The sequence below is a fragment of the Orcinus orca genome, chromosome 4 (genome assembly GCF_937001465.1).
Source record: "Orcinus orca chromosome 4, mOrcOrc1.1, whole genome shotgun sequence".
In the NCBI taxonomy this organism is placed as follows: Eukaryota; Metazoa; Chordata; class Mammalia; order Artiodactyla; family Delphinidae; genus Orcinus; species Orcinus orca.
In genome coordinates, this window is record NC_064562.1 from 53,061,372 (window position 1) to 53,073,788 (window position 12,417).

Sequence of the window (12,417 nt, forward strand, 5' to 3'; positions counted from 1 at the left end):
AGGATCACCACGTGGGGTCCTTTTCCCTTAGGAGGGAGGTGGCCTTTTGGGCTGCTGATTTCCAGGTTTTTAGATACCGCCAGTATCTTGGCCAGATGTGGCAGTGGGCCAAGCCCCTTGGTGACTGTAGTTTATCCTACCTGGTTGGCATTCTTGCGTTGTTCCATTTCAAGTGGTCCCAGTTTTTGCACTAATTATCCAATGGCGATTCACCTTTCACCGGGAATGTAAAGGTCAAAGGGTTTAGCTCAATTAGGGAGTTCCAGGACAAGGGTCTGAATTGACTGCTCTTTCCATTCTTGAAAGGCCACTTCTGGATTCTATTCAAAAGGATCATCATCTTTTCCTTTCAGTGTTTCATATAGAGGCCCAGCTAGTAGACTGTAGTTAGGGATCCAGAAGCAGCAAACCCTGGCCTCCCCAGGAACCCCTAAGCTGTCTTCTCGTTTTAGAAAGGGGTAAGGCTGCAAATGGTTTCTTCCCTTTCCTGGGATGGGCTTCTCCGACCTTGTGTGAGAATGAAGCCCAGGCAGGTCACAGCAGTCTGTGATATTTGAGCTTTTTCTTGGACAACTTCTATCCTTTATTGGCTTGGTAGTTCAGAGGCCTCCTTAGTAGGGCTGGCGATCAGAATGTCATCTGCATATTGAAGGAGGGTTTCCTTTTCCAGAGGTAGAACTTTTCGGTCTTTAGCTAAGCTTTCCCCAAAGATGGTGTGGGAATTTTTGAACCCTTGGGGCAAGATGGCCCAGAAGTATTGTTTTAGTTGTATGTTGAGTCTTGCCACTCACAAGCCAAAATTTCTTGTGACTCTGGGACTAATGGAATACAAAAGAAGGCATCATTGAAGACTAATACAGAATACCATGTCCTGGTGGTTGGTAGAATGACCAGCAGGGTGTAGGAATTAGGAGCAACTGGAGGTATATCCTCGGTGGCTTCACTGACTGATCTGACATCAATTACCAGGTCCCCAGCAGCCCATGGGGCTCTCGTGGTCAGGCCAATCCCAGGATATGGAGCTCACCTGGGCAGGTACCCCACCACCACCACAGCCCACGGGGCTCTCGTGGTCAGGCCCCTCCCAGGATACAGAGTTACGCTTGCAGGTACTGTGGCAGGGCTGGGCACACAGGAACCGTGCACATAGCCCTCATTGCAGAGCACCCCCAGCTCACCTGTCGCTCAGAGCTGACACAGAGCACCTCAGAGCAGGACTTGAACTAACAAACAGCAGCTCCGACAGGTCTGTGACCCTGGGCATCACTCTGTGTGGCCTCCCTCCACCTGGTCTTCCAGAGACTTCCACTGCAGATGGGGCACCAGGCCTCTGTCTCCACCCACCACCCACCCCTCCTCTCCCTGACTCCTGGGTTCCTCTCATTAGGAGAGGGTTTTCTTGAAGTTGTCTCCCACTCATGGGCCAGATAAAATGATTAGAAAACAAGCCAAAGCTGCAGCCCCTTGTCTATCCTGACTCTCAGGAGCCCACACCTGTTCCTTGGACCTGGCTGGTTCAGCGAGTTCCATTTTCTGCAACTGTGAGCCCCTGAGGGGTGATGATTGGCTGACCTGGGCAGCCTGACCGTGCGGCCAGACCTCCCCAGGTGTGCCTGGGTTGAGATCAATATAAACACCGCTCCAGGCAGCAAGAGCCCCTGCAGCTGTGCCTGACGCCATTTTCTCTGCCCTGTCAGCAGTCTCGGGGCTGGGCTGGTGGGAGGGAGTGAGAGGCCACGGCTTTGTGGGTGGCCCAGTGTGAGTGGGGCTCTGCTGGACTTTCTGCAGCAGTTGCCAGCCTGCCACCTGCTAAAGAAGAGGATTTGTCACCCATACCTGCCACTGGAATTTCTCCCTGGGCAGAGGTGAGGAAGGAAAAAAGCAGTGGGGGCAGGGACAGGACGGGTATCTCAGGCAGGGAAATGGAAATCTTCCAGAAGAGCACCCAGGGCCAGGACCATCCTGGCTGGCCTGCAGGCACCAAGTCGGCCGGCATGCTGTCACTCGTGTGGCTCCATGGCCCTTCCTCTAGGCTTTCAAGTCCTTGTATATATTCAGGTGTTTTACCTGGGAAGGGTGGGAACAGTTCAGCAGCAACTGGCCTGGGGCTCAGCTCACGTTTACTCACAGATGCCTCGGCACGGTGCCCCAGCTTTGCAATGAGGACGCTTGTTGTGTGGGTGCTGCTGGCTGAATGGGAGACGATTCCCCACCACTGACCAGCTTCAGAATTGTTTACAACTGGAGCAAGTGTCCTGGTACGGTTTTCCTCTGTGTAACTGGTGGGTTCTGTTTTTTTTTTCGTTTTTGGTTCAAGGTAGATTTTATTCCTCTTTTTTGTATTTACAGATATAAGCATGGAAATATTTTATTCATATAAATACATTATGTGAAGGGAATAATTTTTTTTCTGTTTTACTTTTTTAAATTTTATTTCTTTTTAATTTTGAATTTTATTTTATATTTTTATACAGCAGGTTCTTATTGGTTATCTATTTTATACATATAAATGTATATACATGCCAATCCCAATCTCTCAACTCCTCCCACCACCACCCCCCCAATAGCTTTCCCCCCTTGTTGTCCATACGTTTGTTGTCTACATCTGTTGCTCTATTTATGCCTTGCAAAACGGTTAATCTGTACAATTTTTCTAGGTTCCACATATATGCATGAATATACAAGATTTGTTTTTCTCTTTCTGACTTACTTCACTCTGTATGACAGTCTCTAGATCCATCGACGCCTCTACAAATGACCCAATTTCATTCCTTTTCATGGCTTAGTAATATTCCATTTTATATATGTACCACCTCTTTATGCATTCGTCTGTCTGTGGGCATTTAGGTTGCTTCCATTACCTCGATATTGTAAATAGTGATGCAATGAACATTGCGGTGAATGTCTCTTTTTGATTTATGGTTCTGTCTGGGTATATGTCCAGTACTGGGATTGCTGTATCTTATGGTAATTCTATTGTTAGTTTCTTCAGAAACTCCATATTGTTCTCCATACTGACTGTATCAATTTATATTCCCAACAATAGTGGAAGAGGGTTCCTTTTCTGCACACCATTTGCAGCATTTGTTGTTTGTAGATTTTCCGATGATGCCCATTCTAACAGGTGTGAGGTGATACCTAATGGTTGAGTCCATTTCGTTGAGCAAGGGGTAGGTCTTCTCAACTACATATTTGGCTTATGGAATGGTATCTGTGCTAATTTCAAACTCTGGTTTTATGCAGAACCCCAACTCACCTTTCCCCTTAAGCAAGCATAAGTTGGTTTTCTAAACTTGAGACCCTGTTCTGTTTTGTAATTCAGTTCCTGTGTAGCCAAGTTTACATTCCGTGTATTAGTGATATCTTATGATATTTCTTTTTCTGTGTGACTTATTTCACTTAGAATCATCGTACCTGAATCCACTCATTATGCTGCTACGGGCCTGATGACATAGATTTCATTGCTGAGTGATATTGCATTGTACGTAAGTACCACAACTTCTTTATCCATTTTTTGCTTTCTGGGATATTGAACTTGTACCGTAGACGAGGTTCTTATAAACAGAGCCGTCCCAAACTTTGGGGTGGCTGTGTCTTTTTGATTTTAATTTCCCTAAGCTATAGGACCATAAGTGGAAGTGCCCTAGGCTCTGTTGCTTTGTTTTTTAGATGTTTCAGGAGACACCATACACCTCTCCAGAGTGGCTGTTGGCAATTTACATCCCGCCCATCAGCATAACAAGGTTCCCTGTTCTCCATGGCCTGTCCTGCCTTTCTGGATTTTACACTTTTTTCAGATGGCCCTTTTGACTGGGTGGAAGTGAGACTTCATTGTAGTGCAGATTTCCTTTGCAAGCTTGCTTGGTTGGCCAAAAAGGGCGTATGCGTTTTTTCCTGAATATATTCAGGGAAAAACGTATACGCCCTTTTTGGCCAAGTGCATCATTGTGGACGTTCTGCCTCTTTTCCTATGCTTTACATGCAATTCCAGTCTACCTCCTGAAATCGGTTTCCTGCAATTCTGCCCCGCTTTCAAGTCCTCTTGGCAGCCTTACTTCAATATATTTTTGGACGATAGTTGTCATTTATAATTCTGCAGGTTTCTGAATTACAGTGTCCCTGAGCTCCTTTCTTCAACTCGCTTTCTTGTGAGCTTGCCGCAACACCGCAGGATTGCTTCAGGCCCTAATCTGGTTCCGGCACGGCACGCTGAGCCTTTGGTTAATTCCGCTTCCTGGTGGGAAATTTGAGTTAAATGTGCCCGTCCAGACACCTACCTCACTCTCAGCCCCTTGGTGATATGGGTCCTCTGGTTTGTGGCCACCTGTGCCTGGTTCCTCACCTTTTGATGATGTGGCCCCACATGTGTGAGGACACTGCTGCCTGGTTCCCATCCACTTGGTTATGTGGACCCCCTGGTGAGAGTCTGATCCTGGCTGTGTTCCTCACCCTTCTGGGAGGTAGACCCTCTGCTGTTTGGTCACCATTGCATGGCTGGCACACATTGCCTTGGCGAAGTCAGCCATGTTGTGGCAGTTGGAGCGTGCTGGAAATCTCCTCCCCTCGGTGATGAGGGCCCTATGGCATCAGGCCCTACCTTCTGGGCTCCCCACATTTTCTGATGTGAGCCCAGTGGTGCGAGGGCACTCTTGTCACGTTCCGATCCCCATGGGGATGTGGCCCTTCTGCTCTGAAGTCCCAACCGCTGGGTTGCTCACAGTTTCAGGATGTGCGCCCTCTGCTGTTAGTTCACTGCGGCCTGGATCCCATAGCCTCGGTTCTCTGGGCTGCCTGCTGGGAGGTTCCAACTGCTTGATTCCTCAACTTTTTTATTCTATGGGCCCTGTGTTGTGAGGTCAGACCTGCCGGCCTCACTCTGAGCCCCTTGGTGATGTGGTTCCTCTGGTTTGAGGTTACATGTGCTGGGATCCTCACCTTTCGATGATGTGGTCCCACTGGTGTGGGGACACTCCTGCCTGGTTCCAATACCCTTGGTGATGTGGGCCCTCTGGTGAGAGTCTGATGTTTGCTGGGTTCCTCACCCTTCTGTGAGGTGGGACCTCTGCTGTGAGGTCATTAGTGCCTGGCTGGCACACGTCGCCTTGGTGACGTCGGCCCTCTGGTGGCAGTTGGAACCTGCTGGGAGCCTCCTCCCCTCGGTGATGAGGGCCCTCTGGCGTCAGGCCCTAACTGCTGGGCTCCCCAAATTTTCTGATACATCCTCAGTGGTGCGAAGACACTCCTGCCAGGTTCTCATCCCCATGGGGATGTGGGCCTTCTGCTCTGAGGTCCAAACGGCTGGGTTGCGCACAGTTTCATGAAGTGGGCCCTCTTCTGTGAGTTCACTGTGGCCTGGATCCCATAGCCTCGGTGCTCTGGGCCACCTGCTGGGAGGTTCCAACTGCTGGATTCCTCACTTTCTTATTCTATGGGCCTAGTGTTGTGAGGCTACTCCTGCATGCCTCACTCTGAGCCCCTTGGACATGTGGGTCCTCTGGTTAGAGGCCACATGTGCTGATTACCTCACCTTTCGATATTGTGGCCCCACTGGTGTTAGGACACTCCTGCCTGGTGCCATCCCCTTGGGGATGTGGGCCCTCTGGTGAGAGTCTGATGTTTGCTGGGTTCCTCACCCTTCTGTGAGGTGGGACCTCTGCTGTGAGGTAATTCCTGCCTGGCTTGCTCACATTGCAGTGGCGACGTGAGCCCTCTGGGGGCAGTTGGAGTTGCTGGGAGTCTCCTCCGCTGGGTTATGAGGGCTCTGGGTAAAACGCATACGCTCTTTTTGGCCTAGTGCATCATTGTCTAGGTTCTGCCTCTTTTCCTATGCTTACATGTAATTCCTGTCTACCTTCTGAAATCGGTTTCCAGCAATTCTGCCCCGCTTTCAAGTTCTTTTCACAGCCATACTTCAATATCGTTTTGGACGATAGCTGTCATTTATAACTCTCCAGGTTTGTGAATCACAGGGTCCCTGAGCTCCTTTCTTCAACTCGCTTTCTTGTGAGCTGGAAGCAAAACCGCAGGATTGCTTCAGGTCCTAATCTGGTTCCGGCACGGCACACCGAGCCTTTGGTTAATTCCTCTTCCTTGTGGGAAATGACAGTTAAATTTGCCCGTGCAGATACCTCCACCTAGTCTCTCATTGGTTTTCCCTATTCCTGTTCATCTTCCGCAGAAATTGCAAACTGGGCCAAACAGGAGGTTAAAGGCACTGACTCTCCAAGTGGGGAGAGTGTTAGTAAAGCTTTGGAATGGGGAACCGGAGTACCAGGGAACGAAAACTGAGATGCGTTTAAAAACGTTTCCCGATCACATGGTGGACCATACTCTGGGTTCCCCATGCATGTTTTGGCTGAAGGAAGAATCTCCTATAACTGGAGAGTTGGGACCCATGGAATGGGTACCGTGCAGTGTGACTTCAAAGGGTCTGCATTTGCTCACCGAACCTCACAATCCTATCAGCCCCAAGTGTCCAACCTTATGTGTCACCCAGCTCTGGGTGTAGATGTGGTAAATTCAGGTTGCTTCACAAGCCCTGAATGAATTATTTAAGAATTGCTCTCTATTTCACTGTCATTGTGTTTTGTTTAAGGAATTTATTTTTATTATGGTATTTAGCTGATTTTCACTGCTGCATTTATGCCGCTGTACACACGCTTGATTCTGTTATGGAGTTGTATAAATCCATAGGTTTTAAGGTTATTACTAGTCAGGTATATTCCTAGGCATTGAATATGCGCTGTTGAGTCCATTTGCTTGAGAAAGGAGTACGTCTTGTCTATTACATATTTGGCTTATGGAACGGTATCTGTGCTAATTTCAATCTCTGGTTTTATGCAGCAACCCAACTCACCTTTCCCCTTAAGCAAGCATAAATTGGTTTTCTAAATTTGAGACCCTGTTCTGTTTTGTAATTCAGTTCCTGTGTAGCCAAGTTTACATTCCGTGTATTAGTGATATCATATGATGTTTCTTTTTCTGTGTGACTTATTTCAGTTAGAATCATCGTACCTGAATCCACTCATTATGCTGCTACGGGCCTGATGACATAGATTTCATTGCTGAGTGATATTGCATTGTACGTAAGTACCAAACTTCTTTATCCATTTTTCACTTTCTGCATTATTGAACTTGTACCATAAATGAGGTTCTTGTAAACAGAGCCGTCCCAAACTTTGGTGTGGCTGTGTCTTTTTTATTTTAATTTCCCTAAGCTATAGGACCATAAGTGGAAGTGCCCTAGGCTCTGTTGCTTTGTTTTTTAGATGTTTCAGGAAACACCATACACTTCTCCAGAGTGGCTGTTGGCAATTTACAACCCGCCCATCAGCATAACAAGGCTCCCAGTTCTCCAAGGCCTGTACTGCCTTTCTGGATTTTACACTTTTTTCAGATGGCCCTTTTGACCGGGGAGAAGTGAGACTTCATTGTAGTGCAGATTTCCTTTGCAAGCTTGCTTGGTTGGCCAAAAAGGGCGTATGCGTTTTTTCCTGAATATATTCAGGAAGAAACGCATACGCCCTTTTTGCCCAAGTGCATCATTGTGGACGTTCTGCCTCTTTTCCTATGCTTTAAATGCAATTCCCGTCTACCTCCTGAAATCGGTTTCCTGCAATTCTGGCCCGCTTTCAAGTCCTCTTGGCAGCCTTACTTCAATATATTTTTGGACGATAGCTGTCATTTATAGCTCTGCAGGTTTGTGAATTACAGTTCCCCTGAGCTGTAGGTTTGTGAATTATAGCGTTTGTGAATTACAGGTTTGTGTAATTACAGATTTGTGAATTACAGTGCCCCTGAGCCACAGGTTTGTGAATTAGGTTTGTGAATTACAGGTGTCTTAATTACAGTGTGAATGTAATTCACACTGTAGGTTTGTGAATTACAGTGCCCCTGAGCTGCAGGTTTGTGAATTACAGGTTTCTTAATTACAGTGTGAATGTAATTCACACTGTAGGTTTGTGAATTACAGTGCCCCTGAGCTCCTTTCTTCAACTCGCTTTCTTGTGAGCTGGCCGCAACACCGCAGGATTGCTTCAGGCCTTAATCTGGTTCCGGCACGGCACGCTGAGCCTTTGGTTAAATCCTCTTCCTGGTGGGAAATCACAGGTAAATTTGCCCTTCCAGACACCTACCTCACTCTCAGCCCCTTGGTGATGTGGGTCCTCTGGATTGTGGCCACCTGTGCTGGGTTCCTCACCTTTTGATGATGTGGCCCCACTGGTGTGAGGACACTCCTGTCTGGTTCCCATCCACTTGGTTATGTGGACCCCCTGGTGAGAGTCTGATCCTGGCTGTGTTCCTCACCCTTCTGTGAGGTAGGCCCTCCGTTGTGAGGTCAATCCTTCCTGGCTGGCACACATTGCCTTGGTGACGTCAGCCGTGTGGTGGCCGTTTGTGCATGCTAAGAATCTCCTCCCCTCGGTGATGATGGCCCTCTGGCATCAGTCCCTAACTGCTGGGCTCCCCACGTTTTCTGATGGGAGCCCAGTGATGCCAGGACACTCCTGTCAGTTTCCCATCCCCATGGGGATGTGGGCCTTCTGCTCTGAGGTCCCAACGCCTGGGTTGCTCACAGTTTCATGATGTGGGCTCTCTGGTGTTAGTTCACTCCTGCCTGGATCCCATAGCTTCTGTGCTCTCGGCCGCCTGCTGGGAGGTTCCAACTGCTGGATTCCTCACATTTCTTATTCTTTGGGCCCTCTGTTTTTAGGTTCCTCCTGCCTGCCTCACTCCCATCCCCTTGGTGATGTGTGTCATCTGGTTTGTGGCTACATGTGCTGGGTTCCTCACCTTTCGATGATGTGGCCCCACTCTTGTGAGGACACTCCTGCCTGGTTCCCATCACCTTGGTGATGTGGGCCTTCTGGTGAGAGTCTGATCCTGGCTGGGTTCCTGAACCTTCTGTGAGGTGGGCCCTCTGCTGTGAGGTCTATCCTGCCTGTGTGGCACACGTCACCTTGGTGACATGGGCACTCTGGTGGCAGTTGGAGTGTGCTGGGATCCTCCTCCCCTCGGCGATGAGGGCCCTCTTGCGTCAGGCCGTAACTGCTGGGCTCCCCACATTTTCTGATGTGCGCCAAGTGAGCGAGGACACTCCTGCCAGGTTCCCATCCCCATGGGGATGTGCGCCTTCTGCTCTGTGGTCAAATTGGCTGGGTTGCTCACAGTTCGATGATGTGGGCCCTCTGCTGTGAGTTCACTCCATCCAGGATCCCTATTGCCAGTGCTCTGGGCTGCCTGCTGGGAGGTTCCAACTGCTGGATTCCTCACGTTTTTTATTCTATGTGCCCTGTGTTGTGAGACTCCTCCTGCCTGCCTCACTCCCATCCCCTTGGTGATGTGTGTCATCTGGTTTGTGGCCACATGTGCTGGGTTCCTCACCTTTCGATGGTGTGGCCCCACTCCTGTGAGGACACTCCTGCCTGGTTCCCATCCCCTTGGTGTTGTGGGCCAACTGGTGAGAGTCTGATCCTGGCTGGGTTCCTCTCCCTTCTGTGAGGTGGGCCCTCTGCTGTGAGGTCACTCCTGCCTGGCTGCCACACCTCACCTTGGCGACGTGGGCCCTATGGTGGCAGTTGGAGCCTGCTGGGAGCCTTCTCCCCTCGGTGATGAGGGCCCTCTGGCGTCAGGCCCTAACTGCTGGGCTCCCCATATTTTCTGATATGTGCTCCGTGGTGCGAGGACACTCCTGCCAAGTTCCCATCCCCATGGAGATGTGGGCCTTTTGCTCTGAGGTCCCAACGGCCGGGTTGCTCAGAGTTTCATGGTGTGGGTCCTCTGCTGTGAGTTCACTGCGACCTGGATCCCATAGCCTCGGTTCTCTGGGCCGCCTCCCGGGAGGTTCCTACTGCTGGATTCCTCACCTTTCTTATTCTGTGTGTCCTCTGTTGTGAGGTTACTCCTGCCTGCCTCACTCCAGGCCCCTTGGTGATGTGTGTCCTCTGATTTGAGGCCACATGTGCTGGCTTCCTCACCTTTCGATGATGTGGCCCCACTGGTGTGAGGACACTGCTGCCTGGTTCCCATCCCCTTGGTGATGTGGGCCTTCTGGTGAGAGTCTGATCCTGGCTGGGTTCCTCACCCATCTGAGAGGTGTGCCCTCTGCTATCAGGTAACTCCTGCCTGGCTTGCTCACGTTGCCTTGGTGACATGAACCCTCTGGTGGCAATTGGACCCTGCCTGGAGCCTCCTCCCCTCTGTGATGAGGGCCCTCTGGCGTCAGGCCCTAACTGCTGGTCTCCCCCAAGTTTTGTGATGTGAGCCCAGTGATGCTTTGGCACTCCTCTTAGGTTCCCATCCCCATGGGGATGTGGGCCTTCTGCTCTGAGGTCCCAACGGCTGGGTTGATCACAATTTCATGATGTGGGCTCTCTGGTGTTAGTTGACTGTGGCCTGGATCCCATAGCCTCTGTGCTCTTGGTCGCCTGCTGGGAGGTTCCAACAGCTGGATTCCTCAACTTTCTTATTCTTTGGGCCCTCTGTTGTGAGTCTCCTCCTGCCTGCCTCACTCCCAGCCCCTTGGTGATGTGGGTCCTCTGGTTTGAGGCCAAATGTGCTGGGTTCCTCACCTTTCGATGATGTGCCCTTACTGGTGTGAGGACACCCCTGCCTGGTTCCCATCCCCTTGGTGATGTGGGCCGTCTGGTGAGAGTCTTATCCTGGCTGGTTTCTTCACCCATCTGTGAGGTGGGACTCTGCTGTGATTTAATTCCTGCCTGGCTTGCTCACTATTCCTTGGCGATGTGACCCATCTGGTGGCAGTTGGCACATGTTGGGATCCTCATTCCCTCGGTGATGAGTGCCCTCTAGCGTCAGGCCCTAACTGCTGGGCTCCCCAACTTCTCTGATGTGAGCCCAGTGATGCCAGGGCACTCCTGTCAGGTTCCCATCCCCATGGGGATGTGGGCCTTCTGCTCTGAGGTCCCAACGCCTGGGTTGCTCACAGTTTCATGATGTGGGCACTCTGGTGTTAGTTCACTCCTGCCTGTATCCCATAGCTTCTGTGCTCTCGGCTGCCTGCTGGGAGGTTCCAACTGCTGGATTCCTCACATTTCTTATTCTTTGGGCCCTCTGTTTTTAGGCTCCTCCTGCCTGCCTCACTCCCATCCCCTTGGTGATGTGTGTCCTCTGGTTTGAGGCCACATGTGCTGGGTTCCTTACCTTTCGATGATGTGGCCCCACTCTTGTGAGGACACTCCTGCCTGGTTCCCATCACCTTGGTGATGTGGGCCTTCTGGTGAGAGTCTGATCCTGGCTGGGTTCCTCACCCTTCTGTGAGGTGGGCCCTCTGCTGTGAGGTCAATCCTGCCTGTGTGGCACACGTCACCTTGGCGACATGGGCACTCTGGTGGCAGTTGGAGTGTGCTGGTATCCTCCTCCCCTCGGTGATGAGGGCCCTCTTGTGTCAGGCCGTAGCTGCTGGGCTCCCCACATTTTCTGATGTGCGCCAAGTGAGCGAGGACACTCCTGCCAGGTTCCCATCCCCGTGGGGATGTGCGCCTTCTGCTCTGAGGTCTCAAAGGCTGGGTTGCTCACAGTTCCATGATGTGGGCCCTCTGCTGTGAGTTCACTCCATCCAGGATCCCTATTGCCGGTGCTCTGGGCTGCCTGCTGGGAGGTTCCAACTGCTGGATTCCTCACCTAATTTATTCTTTGGGCCCTCTGTTGTGAGGCTCCTCCTTCCTGCCTCACTCCCAGCTCCTTGGTGATGTGTATCCTCTGGTTTGAGGCCAAATGTGCTGGGTTCCTCACCTTTCAATGATGTGCCCCCACTGGTGTGAGGACACTCCTGCCTGGTTCCCATCCCCTTGGTGATGTGGGCCGTCTGGTGAGAGTCTTATCCTGGCTGGTTTCCTCACCCATCTGTGAGGTGGGATTCTGCTGTGAGGTAATTCCTGCCTGGCTTGCTCACTTTTCCTTGGCGATGTGACCCTTCTGGTGGCAGTTGGAGCATGCTGGGATCCTCGTCCCCTCGGTGATGAGTGCCCTGTAGCGTCAGGCCCTAACTGCTGGGCTCCCCACCTTCTCTGATGTGAGCCCAGTGATGCCAGGGCACTCCTGTCAAGTTCCCATCCCCATGGGGATGTGGGCCTTCTGCTCTGAGGTCCCATCGTCTTGGTTGCTCACAGTTTCATGATGTGGGCCGTCTGCTGTGAGTTCACTCCGGCCTGGATCCTATATGGTCAGTGCTCTGGGCCACCTGCTGGGACGTTCCAACTGCTGGATTCCTCAACTTTTTATTCTGTGGTCCCTCTGTTTTGAGGCTCCTCCTGCCTGCCTCACTCCCAGCCACTTTGTGATGCGTGTCCGCTGGTTTGAGGCCACATGTGCTGGGTTCCTCAACTTTCGATGATGTGGCTCCACTGGTGTGAGGACACTCCTGCCTGGTTCCCATCCCTTTAAAGATGTGAGCCC

General features: G+C 50.9%; 1 long non-coding RNA gene across 1 annotated transcript; it reads left to right on the forward strand.

Moving 5' to 3' along the window:
• Positions 1-7,751: 7,751 nt before the first annotated feature.
• LOC125964235 (uncharacterized) lies at positions 7,752-9,703 on the forward strand. The gene is made up of 3 exons (XR_007477020.1): positions 7,752-7,820; positions 7,905-8,911; positions 9,503-9,703. It is a non-coding gene; the product is annotated as an uncharacterized LOC125964235 (long non-coding RNA).
• Positions 9,704-12,417: the final 2,714 nt, after the last annotated feature.